Genomic DNA, 14,294 nt, shown 5'->3' with positions numbered 1-14,294 from the left:
TGTGACCCAAGCTGGTCCATCTAAGCACCCCATTTTCCTGAACACAGCTGTGGTCTAGGGACAGGCATATGACCAAGCAGAGCCCACTGGAGTCCTTTCCAGACTCTTGGAAAGAAAGGATCTTTCTCGTGCTGATTTTTGGGGTGCTAAGGACCTTGTTAACCTGAAGCCTCAGGGCAAGGGTAGGGTAGGATGGCAGGGGGCTTTGCTGTTCTGAAATGGGCTGGGAGACTGATATTCAGCCTGAGGAAGCAGAAAAAAGACATGTAGGGATTAAAGAGAAAGAACTCTGAAGGCATCATTTAAGCTCTTTTTTTTTTTTTTTTTTTTTTTTGAGACAGATTCTCACTGTCTGCCCCAGGAGGCTGGAGTGCAGTGGCGCGATCTCGGCTCACTGCAACCCTTGGCCGCCCATTCTCAAGCGTCCTGAGTAGCTGGGATTACAGAGGTGCACCACCACACCCAGATAAGGTTTGTATTTTTAGTTGAGATGGGGGTTTCACCAGGTTGGCGAGGCTGGTCTTGAACTCCTGACCTCAAGTGATCTGCCCGCCTCAGCCTCTCAAAGTGCTGGGATTATAGGCGTGAGCCACTGCTCCTGACCATTTAAACCCTGATCCAGTCAAGAGGCTCAAAGACATACACCCACACACCCCTCTCTTAGAAAATAGTAATAATAATAATAATAATAATAATACTTTAAAGCAGGCATCTCTGACCTAGCATACATTTTGTCTTTCAGCATGTTCGCAAGCCTACATTTGAAAGTAGAGTCTTTTACATTTCGGAGATGGAGGCTGATACAAACAGAAGGAATAGATTGTAGTGTATCACCTTGCCTTCTCCTAGAGGGTAAAAGGATTTTGTGCTTCTCTGGTCTTGGCCATTTTTGAGAGGAGAGAAGTCTTTGATGTTTTGGGTCCCAGAAGAAGTACTGGATACTTTACATCTCTTAGTCTGTGAATTAACTGATGGCTCAGCCCTTCCTGGGTGCTGGGAGAAGGTGCTTCATGCAGACACAGAGAAGGGAGGCTGTGAACAGACATCAATGCCGTGCCTGGGAAAGGGGCAGGCTCTATGAGCCATTCCAGCACTGAAGGGCAAGGGGACAACTTGTCCCTATACACTGGCTCTTTGAGTAAGGCCTTTGCAGTTGCTGTGCTTCAGAGACGCCAGCACTGAGCTTTTGGTAATCATGTGAGGACCCCTAGTACACCCCAATAACAATCTTGGTTCCTATTCATGATGTAGTTGCCCTTCTCCACAGTAATTCTCTACAGGCCTGTAAATCAATCCTAGTGGGCTACAGACACCTGAGTAGTTTTGACTCCTGGAACACATTGGTGTCCTCTAAGCTGGGAACAGAGCAAGTGGCACCACTGTTACTTTATCAAATGAGATTACAGTGATTTACATAAATACCAAGAGACTTTGAACTCTTCCAGGAGACGGACTGTTCCTTCTTTGTAATCTTCTCATCCAGAACAATGAATGGGTCACAGTACTGCTCAGTAAACATTGGTGAACTGCCTCTCATATTATTTTTTCAGTCTCTGCCCACACATGCTTTTTAAAATATAGTTGCAAACTTATGATAATAAAGCATTTTATATCCTTTGTATGGTTACCACAGAATTTTGATTAGACCTGACAGTTGGCTATTCCCAATCTTGAGACGGGGAGGCAAAGGAAGAGAGAGAGGTGGTGGTAGTAAAAGTGGAAAGTGATGCATCTAGTTCAGTATATGGCACACAGAGATTTGATGAATTTTTAAAAATGAAATTAGAGTTTACTCATTAACAATATTTTTACTTAGTCCAAAGAGAGAATGATTGTTCCAGGAAGAGGAAGAGGATGGGTTATCAATCTTTTTCTTTGGATTAATTTTGAAGAATAAAATAAACTACTCTCAAAGCAAATATTCAGTCATCTTTCCTTTAAAGATCAGTATGAAGTGTTGCTGCTGAAGAATAATTCATTCATATTTATTGTGAAATAATATATCCTTATATTATCTCTTGTTTTATGATTTTATATGTAAACAAACTTTGTACACAGAGGAGTCCTTTCACTCATTCATTCGTTCACATTCACTGCATTCCGAAAGCCAGACTCTGTGCTACGTATTAGAAATACCAAACCAAGAGGAGAAAGGCAGCGAACTTAGCATTATGACAGGAGACAGGCACGCCCCAGTAGTGTGGTTTGTGCTGTGAAAGAGTGGACATGAAGTAGGCAAGCACAGAGGGAGGTATTTCGGCTAGAGTAAGATTTTTCTTGGCTGAGATGACTCTTGAAAGACTGTTAAAGTATACAAAAGACCTCAGCTGAGGGAATGGCATTGTGCAAGGTGCAGAGGAATGAAACTGCAGGATGATTTGGGAAACTTGAAGTGAGTCACTGTGACTGAAGCAGAATATACTGGTTGGTTAGTGGCGAAAGATGAAAATAGAGAGGAAAGCGTGGCCCAGATTACAGCACATAAAGACCTTATGTGTTCAGCTTCGTTAAGGAAGTTACAGATAGGAGGGATAGAACTTGATTCATGCCATTCTTTCAACAAATCGTTATTGCATGACAATGGTGTCAGGCACTTTCCTGGGCACTGAAAATGTACTGAGGTGATGAAAAGTGCTCAAATTCTGGGTATATCTTAAAAGTATAGCTAATAGGATTTTCTGACAGACTAGGTGAAATGCGTGAGAGAAAGAGGAAATTTGTGCGATTCCAGAATCTTTGGCCGGACCATTAGTAGGAGGAGTTGCTATTAACTGAGATGGAAAAGATAAGACGGACTAAGGTTTGGAGACAAAATCACGAATCCTGTTTTATAAATGCCGTGTGTGGAACATCTATTAGCTATCCAAAGGGAAATAAACAGTGGGCTATTGAATATGCTAGCCTAGAGTTCACAGGAGGGGTCTAGGATATAAATACAGCTTGGAAGTCATCAGCATATAGGTACTATTCACAGCCATAGTACTAGATGAGAGTGAGAGGTGATGGCAGACAGAAAAGAGAAGAAATTAGATGAGATCAGCTAAGATTGAAAAGTTAACAGAAGAGAAAACAAGTCCGAAGACTGCGCCCTGGGGTTTTCCAACACTTAGAGGTTAAGGAAATGAGAAGACACGGCAAAAGAGACTGAGACAGAATGCAAAACAGAAGCCGATAGGGTACCCTGAAACCTATGGGAATAAAAGTGTTGGAAGGAGGGAAAAGTGATCAATGATCTCAAATGCTGTGATTGTCACTGTGAAAGTCATCAATACCAAAATGAAGTTGCTTATGTTTAACTCTAAGACAATAGAGCCAGGAGGCCATGAGGGAGGGGAGCTCTATGCTTCCACCAAAAAAAATATCACAGGAAATGTTTTCAAAGTGCAGCTTGCTACATGAGTCATACAATGAGAGCTAGCAGCCACACAAGGACACAAGGCTAGCCACGCAAGGACAGCTAGCTGCTTGCACAAGAACACTTGCCTGTCTCCACTAATAAACGGATGTCAATTTCTGCCATAAGACTCTGTAACCAATGTTTTCGGTTTCACAACAACTTGTATGTACTTCTTTCTCTCTCTCTCTCTCTCTCTCTCTCTCTCTCTGAGACAGAGTCCTGCTCTGTCACCCAGGCTGGAGTGCAGTGGCACGATCTCGGCTCACTGCAACTTCTGCCTCATGAGTTCAAGCAATTCTCCTGCCTCAGCCTCTGAAGTAGCTGGGACTACAGGTGCCCACCATCGCACCTGGCTAATTTTTGTATTTTTAGTAGAGACGGGGTTTCACCATGTTGGCCAGGCTGGTCTCGAACTCCTGACTTCATGATCTGCCCGCCTTGGCCTCCCAAAGTACTGGGAGTACAGGTCTGAGTCACTGTGCCTGGCCTTCTTTCTCTTTTCTGTCTTTAGAACCTTACCCTTACCACAACCTTGGATGTGCCTCTGATCCACCATAAATTGCATATCCTGACTTGTAATTATCTCCTAATCCCAAATAAGCTCTCTCTTTTGGCACCTGTTTAATCCTTCAAAGACTATCCCTTTTTCTCTTTTTTCTTTACACCAAAAAACTCTTTAGTTGTCTATAATCATGATCTCCGCATTCTCTCCTTGCATTCCCTCCTCTCATTCCCTCCTTAATCCACTCTAATCATGTTTTTTTGCCACCGCAAAACCAGTGGACTTACTTTTCTTAAGATCAACAGCGAGTCTACATTCCTAAACACAACAACACGTGACAATTCTCTCTCTTACATGATGTCAACCTGAAAAGGAACAGTATATTGTCATGTGTTGTTGTAATTAGGAATGTGGACTCATTACTGATCTTAAGAAAAGTAAGTCCACTGGTTTTGTGGTGGCCAAAACCCTGATTAGAATGGATTAAGGAGGGAATAAGAGGAGGGAATGAGAAGAGAGAATGTGCAGATTATGAGTATAGACAACTAAAGAGTTTTGGTTAAAAGAGGGAAGGGATAGTAGTTGAAGGATTAAATGGGTGTCAAAAGAGTTGTTTTTTTTTTTTTTTTTAAGAGGTGGGAAATAATACTATCTTTGTGTGTTGATAAAAGTAATCCAGTAGAGAGAGGAAAATTAATGAGAACAGAGAAGAGAGGGAAGAACTGCCTAAGCAATTTCCTTAATTAGACCATAGGGAAAGTGATCTAATCCTAGGTGGAAGGACTGGCTTTAGCTAGTAACAGAAAAGAGGAACTTCTAGGGCATGAAGCTATGGAACCAAGCCCTCAAACTGATTTAAGACTACCAAAACCAGAAAAGGTTCTGCCTAGCAGTCCTGGAAAAAGAATGCTTCCAGAACAATACCCTGCAATATGAGGAATAAAAAATGCTCACTACTTTGATAATGTTGATGGAGAATGGTCATTTTCTAGAGATACCTAAACATATTCAGTTTACCTCTATGGAGAACTTATATGGCATTCAGACTATTCAGTGTTTACATGTATTATCTCATTTTATCCCTGCAACAACTCTTAACCACTTAATATCATCCCCAATTACAGTTAAAAAACGGAGCCTCATTTCGAGATGTTTAACTCCTATTCAAATCCCCACAGCTGGCAAGTGGTCAAGATAACACTTTTTTTTTTTGAGACAGAATTTCTTTCTTGTTGCCCAGGCTGAAGGCTGAAGTGCAATGACGTGGTCTCTGCTCACTGCAACCTCCACCTCCTGGGTTCAAGCGATTCTCCTGCCTCAGTCTCCCAAGTAGTTGGCATTACAGGCACTTGCCATCATACTTGGTTAAGTTTTGTATTTTTAGTAGAGATAGGGTTTCATTTGAACGTAGTATTAAGCTCTAGAAGCAGTATTATAAGCCCTTATGCTATGAAAACCGCTTGAATGATTTAGTAAAGTTGAATTTGATGGGGAGAGAAAAAATAGAGGCATGTAGCTTCTACCCAGACTCAGAATAGATATGATCTACTGAGAGATATCCTTATAGCATGTTCTCTTCTTTTAGATAGATGGGGCCCTTGGGCAAGATAGTAGATGAGATTTTAGGAGTGAGGCCAAGAATAGATTGGTACTGATAATATCAAATGTCCTCCCAGGTTACTTCCTAAAAGGGAGCTGATGGAGAATTCCACTGTTCACCACACACTCGCTCTAGAGGCATTAAGGCTGGAGTAGGGTAGGAAGGAATTGTTCCAGTTGGAACCACCAAGGATGTAAAGACAAAAGTGTAACCCCTCATCGAAGGGTGAGGAGGGTGGGTCATCTTACCAGATCTTTGATCCCAGATGTCTTGAGCAGAAGACAGCTACTATCTCCAAGTCACACAGAAACATATCAACAGGGGCCAGCCCCACTGCTGAAGGAGCCCATGTTGGGGAAAAGGAGGCTCTAGACAAAGGTGAGTTATCTGTAGGGAATGTCACAAAGTTGCCCCATGTCCCTGCCCCCTTGTGCTGCTGCTTCTCACCGTGGGAATGGGACTGGATAGCATTGCTCCTTCCAACAAGTAGGAATCCGTGACCCTGGGAAGAAACCAGAAATACTAGATAGTCCTAGTTAACACCTTGTCCATTTCTCCAACTGCCACGATGTGACGTGTGCATGCATTGTGCTCAATGGCCTGTGTGTTCAGATCTTTTCTTGACCACATCTGAGTGGACTGACCTTGGGAAAATTACTTATCCTCTATGAGTCTAAATTTTCTCATCTGTCTCATAGATATGATAATAATAATGACCACATCATAAGGTTGTTTTGAAGACTAAGTGACAATGCATAAAAAAGATTTAGCACAGCGAATAGCATATAATAAGAGTCCAACAAATGGAGTTATTAAAATATTTGTATGTCAACAAAGTTTAGTTTATAAGCAGATGCAAAATAACATATTTCATAAGAAGATAACTGAAGTACTTTATTTTCTTAAAGCATAATACTGAGAGAGGCTCTGCATAAAAGAGGTGGAGGGCATGGCCTGGATGAGCTAGAATTAGGGCATTTTAAGATGTTCGCTGTGTTCCTGCTGTGCTTTGCTGTAAACACCTTCTGTGCCTTACTGTTTCAACTAGAGTCAGCTATCCAAATAACCTCTGTCTGGATTAAGGTCAGGGTTAAGGAAGTGCAGTCCTCAGGGCTATGTCCAGCATGTGGGAGAGCATGCTAAAGGGGCATAGAAAGCACAGGATACCAGATGTGAGTGAGATTATGAATACTGCAAAAGCAAGAAGTCAGAACTACTGATGAGCAGAAGGGCAAGCCTCCCAAGTGCTGTGAGAAACACAGAGAGATAATGGCTATCCAATTATATGTAATGCAAGAGTTGGAGGAAATTTTCTTTAAATCTTGTAGTAAAATTGTACTTCAGTTGTAACCACACCAGGCTCAAGGACTCTGATGACTTACACACAACTGATACTTAGGTTACAATTATTACTAGTTTGATTCCAAACTTAATAATATTGGCAAATGATTGCCAAAAATGATGATGGGTCTTGAATTACTCAATTATCTTTGTTTTCATGAAGGCTGAAGGACAGTGCGGTAGGCTGAATATTGGCTCCCCAAAAGTCTCCAAACTTGAATCCCTAGAACCTGCAACTGTGTTACCTTACATGGTAAAAGGGGCTTTGCAGAGGCATTTAAGTTAGGGATCTTGAGATGACAAGAGGACCCTGGGTTATCCAGGTGGGGACAATGTACTCAGTGTAATCACAAAGGCCTTTAAAGAGGGAGGCAGTAGGGTCAGAATCAGAGACCTTGTAAAAATGGAAGCAGGGGTCATGGAGGAGAGAAGATGCTGGCTTTGAAGACAGAGAAAGCGGCCATGAGCCAAAGGATGCAGGTAGCCTCTAAAACCTGGAAAAGGGAAGGAAATAATTCCCCCCGGAACCTCCAGAAGGAACTCAGGACTGTGGATGCCTTGATTTGAGCCCAGGGGACTGGTTTGAGCTTATTGCACATCGTTATGGTTTGCCAGAGCAATAACCTGAGACTTACAGTCAGCGGGTACTATTTTTGCTTGTTTGTTTTACAGGGTTAGATTAATGCACACGCTCCTTTTTTTCACTCTCTTTTACTTACAAGTGTTTGGTCACTTGCACGTTGACCAGTACCTTCTTATCTATGAAGTCATATCATTCTATGTTACCTAGTAGGCTTGAAATGTAGGAGGGAAAAACACTGAAATTAATCTTGTTTCAAAGATTTAATTTCTTTCTCCTTTTGGGAAGGATGAAAGGATATAATACAAAAGAATTTAACTGTTCATATATTCATCCTTCTCTTCATCAAACAAACATTTATTGAAGGCCTATTCTGAGCAGAACACATTCACTAAGTATTGTGATAGGTTATATAAATTTTTTTGAAAACCCACAGCTCTAACTGTAAAGAACCTTAAGATTTCATGGAAGAAAACAGATATGTAAATTATTAAATATGACATATGGGAAATAAAATATATAATATAAGCTGTCTTCAATCTTCATGCATTCAACTGTCAGACATTCTTTATTTTTATACTTGATACATTGCCACTTCCTTTCACTAACATTTATAATATTATTACACTAGGAAAATGTGTTTGAGCTTCCAAACAACTGACAAAAAATAAAATCTTGTAACACAGCCATTATAAATTCAGCAGTCATATCCCTAGACATAAGAGAAATGACAAGTATCCATAAAATTGATCTGAAATCATTAGAAAGTCCAGGAAATGGGAAAAATAGAGAATTTTACTTTGTTCTCTAAATGACCAAAAATGAAATGGAAACAAGTAAAAATATTGTAGTAGAATAATATTTTGAAATACTACTAATATTTGAAAAATACTAATGTATTCTCCCGATTACCTGGTTGTCCTTCTCACTGTTTGGGCAGCAGGTTTTGTTTTGTTTCCTGAGTTAAGGTGATGAGATTTGAGACAACAGTCTTGTTTATTACATTCTATTATCACTGGTCTATGAGACCTAATTCTATTTTTCCGTCTAATTTTATTTTTTTCCCTTTCATTCTTGCTCCCTACTAACTTTCTCTTCCTGTTCACAGACGTTTACCCTGTTATGGTTCATATATGTCTTTGGTTATGCATGTATATGTGGATGTAGCTTTGGTTTGTGTACTTTAAAAGTACTATGTACTAAAAGAAAACTCCTTCTTTCTTCACTTAAGTGTGTCCAGAATATATACCAGGCTACTGGTATAAGGAGGGGAGCAAAAATATCAGATAACCTTGAAGATGCCAAAAGCAGAAGAGACCAATGCCCTGTTCCTAAGCAGAGACTGGGGAAATGGTAAGACTTCAGAGTTAGGGTTGATTGCTTCCCTGAAAAGATTCATATCCACCTTTATTTCAGGAAATTTTTTTAGTACACAGTTGACCCCTGAACAACATTGGGGTTAGGAGTGCTAACCCCTTGTGCAGTCAAAAATCTGCGTATAACTTTTGGCTTCCCAAAAACTTAACTACTTAACAGCCTACTGTTGGCTGGAAGACTTACTGATAACGTAAAGCATCTATTAATACTTATTTTGTATGTTCCATGTGTTTATAGTGTATTCTTACAATAAAGTAAGCTAGAGAAAAGACAATGTTGTTAAGAAAATGGTAAGAGAAAAATGTATTTACCTTTTATTAAGGGAAAGTGGATCATTGTAAAGGTCTTTATCCTCGTCGTCTTCACATTGAGTAGACTGAGGAAGAGGAGAAAGAAGAGCAGTTGATCTTCTGTTTCAGGGGTGGCAGAGGTGGAAGAAAGGTTGCATATAAGTGGACTTTGCAGTTCAAACATGTGTTGTTCAGGGGTCATCTGTCACTTCAAATGCATCTTCTGTCCTATTATTGAAGTTTTATTTAACATGGGAATTTTGGTGATGTGTGTTATCTGTCTTTGCCTTTTGTCAATTTCTATTACTTTTTCTTTGATCATTTGTAACTCTTCATTTTCATTTAATTTTGTGGACTCACTTTATTTTTATCTTTGATGCCACTTGCTGTACTTTCACAAGTACCTGTTTCCCCCTGTGTCTCTTCCACCTCATATTGGTTCAGTAATGATTCTATGTATTCCCCTCATTTCTGATTTCTCCCAGCTTTTATTTCATCTCATTCTATTTTCTCACTAAATCTTTGCTGAGTTGGTGAATCTTTGCTGCTGCTGCTGCTGCTGCTGCTGCTTTTTTTTTTTTTTTTTTTCCCACAGAGGCAATTGCTACATTAAGATTTTCTCTTTTATATCAAACATCCGGTGAGAATTTTTATTTACTCCTTTGCAAAATTATTCTGCTGAGTGTCCCTAATTTGTCAGTTGATTTTCCTGTTTCTTTTTCTCCTCTCACACCATTCTTATTTTCTTTCTCCTTCTAGTATCTTTATGTGGGTTCTGAATAGACTTCCTCCTTATTATTTATCACTGAAACAAGTACGTTCCTCTAGATATCTACAGGAATTTGGGGCCATGAGGGAGTACCAAGGTCTTGTGTCAGAATCGCTGGATAGGCAAGTTAAGTTTTGTTTGCTTCTTTAGCAAGGCAAAGTCTCTCCTCTACTGCCACAGAGAAGGCCTGCTTCAACCAAAACGGCCCCTGTGTGTGGTTCCTCATGTGGCCTAGCCTGCGCCATTTGAAAATAAACCGACTTCTTATATTTAGTGCATGCTTCTTCTTCCTACCATTGTGGACCAGGAATATAGATTTTTGCCCTTTAGGGTGTCACCCTATTTCATGAAATGTCCTTTTGTTCTGGCTCCTTCCAAGGTAAACAGCAGCAGCATGTTATTTTCCTCTGCTTCCTTTGTAAGAATTCACTGCTTTCACCTATATTATGGTAAAGTTTTAACTGACTTCTCATCTTGCCAAAAATAGCTTTACTCTTTTATTCCTCTTTTTCCTCATTGCTTTCGGATGAGTTCTAGGAAAAGTCGGAAATGGCAACTCTACACTACTATTTTGAAGCAAATATCTCCTTCTCGAATTTGGACATTTCTTGCCCTTGCTTTTCTTCCCCCTCTTCTTTCACTTTATACTCTTCTTTGTGGTTTCATCTTTGCTCACAGTTTCATCTAAATGAAATAACTATTGAATCACCATCTTTTTCTTGCTTTTCTCCTATTGGTTGGTCTCTTTTTTGGCCTATTGTCAGTTTCACAGGGATATTCCCAAGAGACTTCCATTATTGTCATTCTCTATATCAATGGCATCACAGGTTCTCCTAGCTAACCTGGCTTAAATGACTGGAATCCTATTTGATGCCATGTTTCTGTTCATTCTGTTTTCAAAATATCTCTTGTCTCATTGTCTCCTTTTTATTTCTGCTAATAAGACCCTAGTCTGGACCCCACATCTGAATACCACCTAATATTCTTGGTTGTCTTATCTAATTAGCCTGCTTATTGTACCACAGTTAACTTCCTTAAATATATCTGATCTGGCTGGCGTGGTGTCTCACGCCTGTAATCCCAGCACTTTGGGAGGCCAAGACAGGCAGATCACACGGTCAAGAGCTTAAGACCAGCCTGGCCAATGTAGTGAAACCCCATCTCTACTAAAAATACAAAAAATTAGCTGGGCATGGTGGCAGGCGCCTGTAATCCCAGCTACTTGGGAGGCTGAGGCAGGAGAATCACTTGAACCTGGGAGGTGGAGGTTGCGGTAAGCCGAGATCGTGCCATTGCAATTCAGCCCAGATGACAGAAAAAATATATATAGCTATCTAAAATCTATCTATCTATCTATCTATCTATCTATCTATCTATCTATCTATTTATCTAATCATGTTACTCTTTCCTGTGAAATCTTTGTGGTTCTCCAACACAGAATAATCTCTTTAACCTTCCATAAACTGACATCCAAAGTCTCTACTAACATAAAATTATTGGTTGTTTTCTACTCTTCATTCATCGATTGCTATAACTTTTTTTATTTTTCATTCTTTTCCTGATAGGATTATTTATTTATCCCCATTTGCTGATGTCATGATTAGCTTCCAAGGATCTTCTTTTTAAAAACAATTATTTTTATTTTTTTGATAAATTATAATTGCATATAAATATGGGCTACACAAGGATGTTTTGACATGTGTATACAATACAGAATGATTGAATCGAGCTAATTCAAAGTTCTGCTTAAAGAGGACATTTCAAAATATCCATTTGCAAGTCACTCCTTTCCTTACACTCTCCTTCCTTCCTTCCTTGCCTCCTTCCTTCCTTCTTTCCTTCCTTCCTTCCTTCCTTCCTTCCTCTCTCTCTCTTTCTCTTTTTTTTTTTGTGACAGGGTCTCACTCTGTTGCCCAGGCTGAAGTGCAGTGGTGTGATCTTGGCTCAGTGCAACCTTTGCATCTCAGGCTCAAGCGATTCTGTCACCTCAGCCTCTGGAGTCACTGGGACTACAGGCGTGCACCACCACGCCTGGCTAATTTTTGGTAGTTTTAGTAGAGATGGGGGTCTCTCACCATGCTGCTCAGGCTGGTCTCAAGCTTCTGAGCTCAAGTGATCTGCCTGCCTCAGCCTCTCAAAAGGCTGGGATTATAGGTGTGAGCCACTGCACCTGGCCGCCTTCTTTTTTCCTTTTCTCAACTTATGTGTTATACCCAACAATGCATGCCATGTATATGTCTGCCTTCCTCATTACTTTTGGATTTCCTGAAACACAGGAGCCATGCCTTTTTCAGCTTGTATCAACCACGCTACATAACACAGGTTCTTGCAGAGTGGATACGATTCTTTGATTTGAATTTAAATAAGTTGTGCTAATATATTTCTAGTGTACCCTACAGATTGTATTTGACTTTGAATATGTATATATATATTTTTGAATATATATCCAAATATATATTCAAAATATTCAAGTATTTTATATATATAGTGTGAATATATATCTCAAATCATATAAAATTGTTTCATATATATATAACTGGCCAATTTTATATATACATATAAAACCAAATAATTTTATTTTATTGCTATTTTATAGTAGCTCTAATAAAATGAAATAAATATAAAGTATTTTTTTAGAGCCGCTATAATAAAATGTAATAAATCAAGAAAATGGAAATTTATTTTTTATAGTTCTGGAGGCTGGAAATTCGAGATCAAGGAGTCAGTGGATTGGTGTCCAGTGAGGACCATCTGGTTCATAGAAGAAGTCTTGCTGCACCCTCATATGGTGGAAGGGACTGGCTATAAGTGCACTAATCCCATTCGTGAAGACAGAAGCCTCACAACCTAACCATCTCTGAAAGGCTCCACCTTCTAATACCTTGGTGATTAGAATTCCAATATATAGATTTAAAAGATATCTTTAAAGAAATGTATTCTGAACCAAATATGGCCACCCAGTGGCTTGTGATATAGCCCTCAGGAGATCCTGAGAACATGTGCCCACGATGGTCAGGCTACAGCTTGGTTTTATACATTTTAGGGAAACATAAGACATCAATCAATACATGTAAGATGTACATTGGTTTGATCTGAAAAGGTGGGACAATTCGAAGTGGGAGTTTCCAGGTGGATTCACAGGGCAGTTGGTTGAGAGAGTTTATCTAAAGACCTGGAATCAATAGTATTGAGTGTCTACATTAAGATAAGGACTTGTAGAGACCAAGAGGTTTTTTATGCAAATGAAGACTCCAGGTAGCAGGCTTCAGAGAGAATAGATTGTGTCTCTTATCAGAATTAAAAGGGAGCCAGACTCTTAGTTAATTTTCTTCTGGATCAGGGAAAAAGACCTCAAAAAGGAAGGGGACTCTCTTCAGATTATAGATTTTCCCCGCAAGAGACAGCTTGGCAGGAATTCAATATATGGATTTTGAGGGGACATAAACATTTAATTAAGCCGTAGCAATATTTAATTTATAGTAATTGTGGTATTTGAAAGCAACAAATCTGTATGTATTGTTTTATTTTTTATTTTTTGAGACAGGGTCTCACTCTGTCACCCAGGCTGGAGTGCAATAGCGTGATCTCAGCTCACTGCAGCTTCAACTTCCCGGGTTAGGGTGATACTCCCACCTCAGTCTCCTGAGTGGCTGGGACTACAGGCACACACCACCACACCCTGCTAATTTTTTTGTATTTTTGAAACAGAAGAGTTCCTCCATTCCCCTCTCAGGGCATGTGACAGGGGTGTGGCTCACCTGCTTGGTTGCTCCAAATCTCAGACCCGTAGAGGGTGAGGAGAGCATGCAGACAGGCAGGTGCAGAGGCCAGGGCAAGCAATTTTTGGGCTTTGGCCCCATGGCAGTGTCTAGGGGTGGGTGTCTGCAATTCCCAAAGCCCAAGTGGGCATGGGCATGGCTTTTTCAGATTTCCTGCCTGCAGACAGCCTGTGTGTTAATCAGCTCAATGGACCTTCTGCCTTATCACAAGGACAGAGGGCCGGTGTGACAGCCTTCTGTATCCTGAGCTCTTGCCCAGTGTCCCAAAAGAATTGAATCACACATGGGCTTGAAGGATGAGTGCAAGGCTTTGTTGAGTAGTGGAGGTGGCTCTCAATGAGAAGGATGGGAAGCCAGAAGCAGGGATCGAGTGGGAAGGTGGTCTTTCCTTGGAGTCGGGCTGCCCAGTGGCCAAACTCTTCTCTGAACGCTCCCGGCGAACTCCCCTCAGCATCCAGACGTCCCTCCTCTTCTCTCTTTCTTATCATGTCATTCTGCCATGTCTGGTCTGCTGGCCTGCTGGTATCCACATTCAGCTGCTTGCATGTGTGCCCACTAAGGTCCTGGGTTTATATGGGCACAGGTTGGGCCAGAATGGTCTTGGAAAATGCAACATTTAGGCATGAGAACAGGAGTGCCTGTTCTCACTTAGGTCTGTG

This window comes from Mandrillus leucophaeus, unplaced genomic scaffold (genome assembly GCF_000951045.1).
Source record: "Mandrillus leucophaeus isolate KB7577 unplaced genomic scaffold, Mleu.le_1.0 Scaffold918, whole genome shotgun sequence".
Lineage (NCBI taxonomy): Eukaryota > Metazoa > Chordata > Mammalia > Primates > Cercopithecidae > Mandrillus > Mandrillus leucophaeus.
This window is presented reverse-complemented; position numbering follows the sequence as displayed.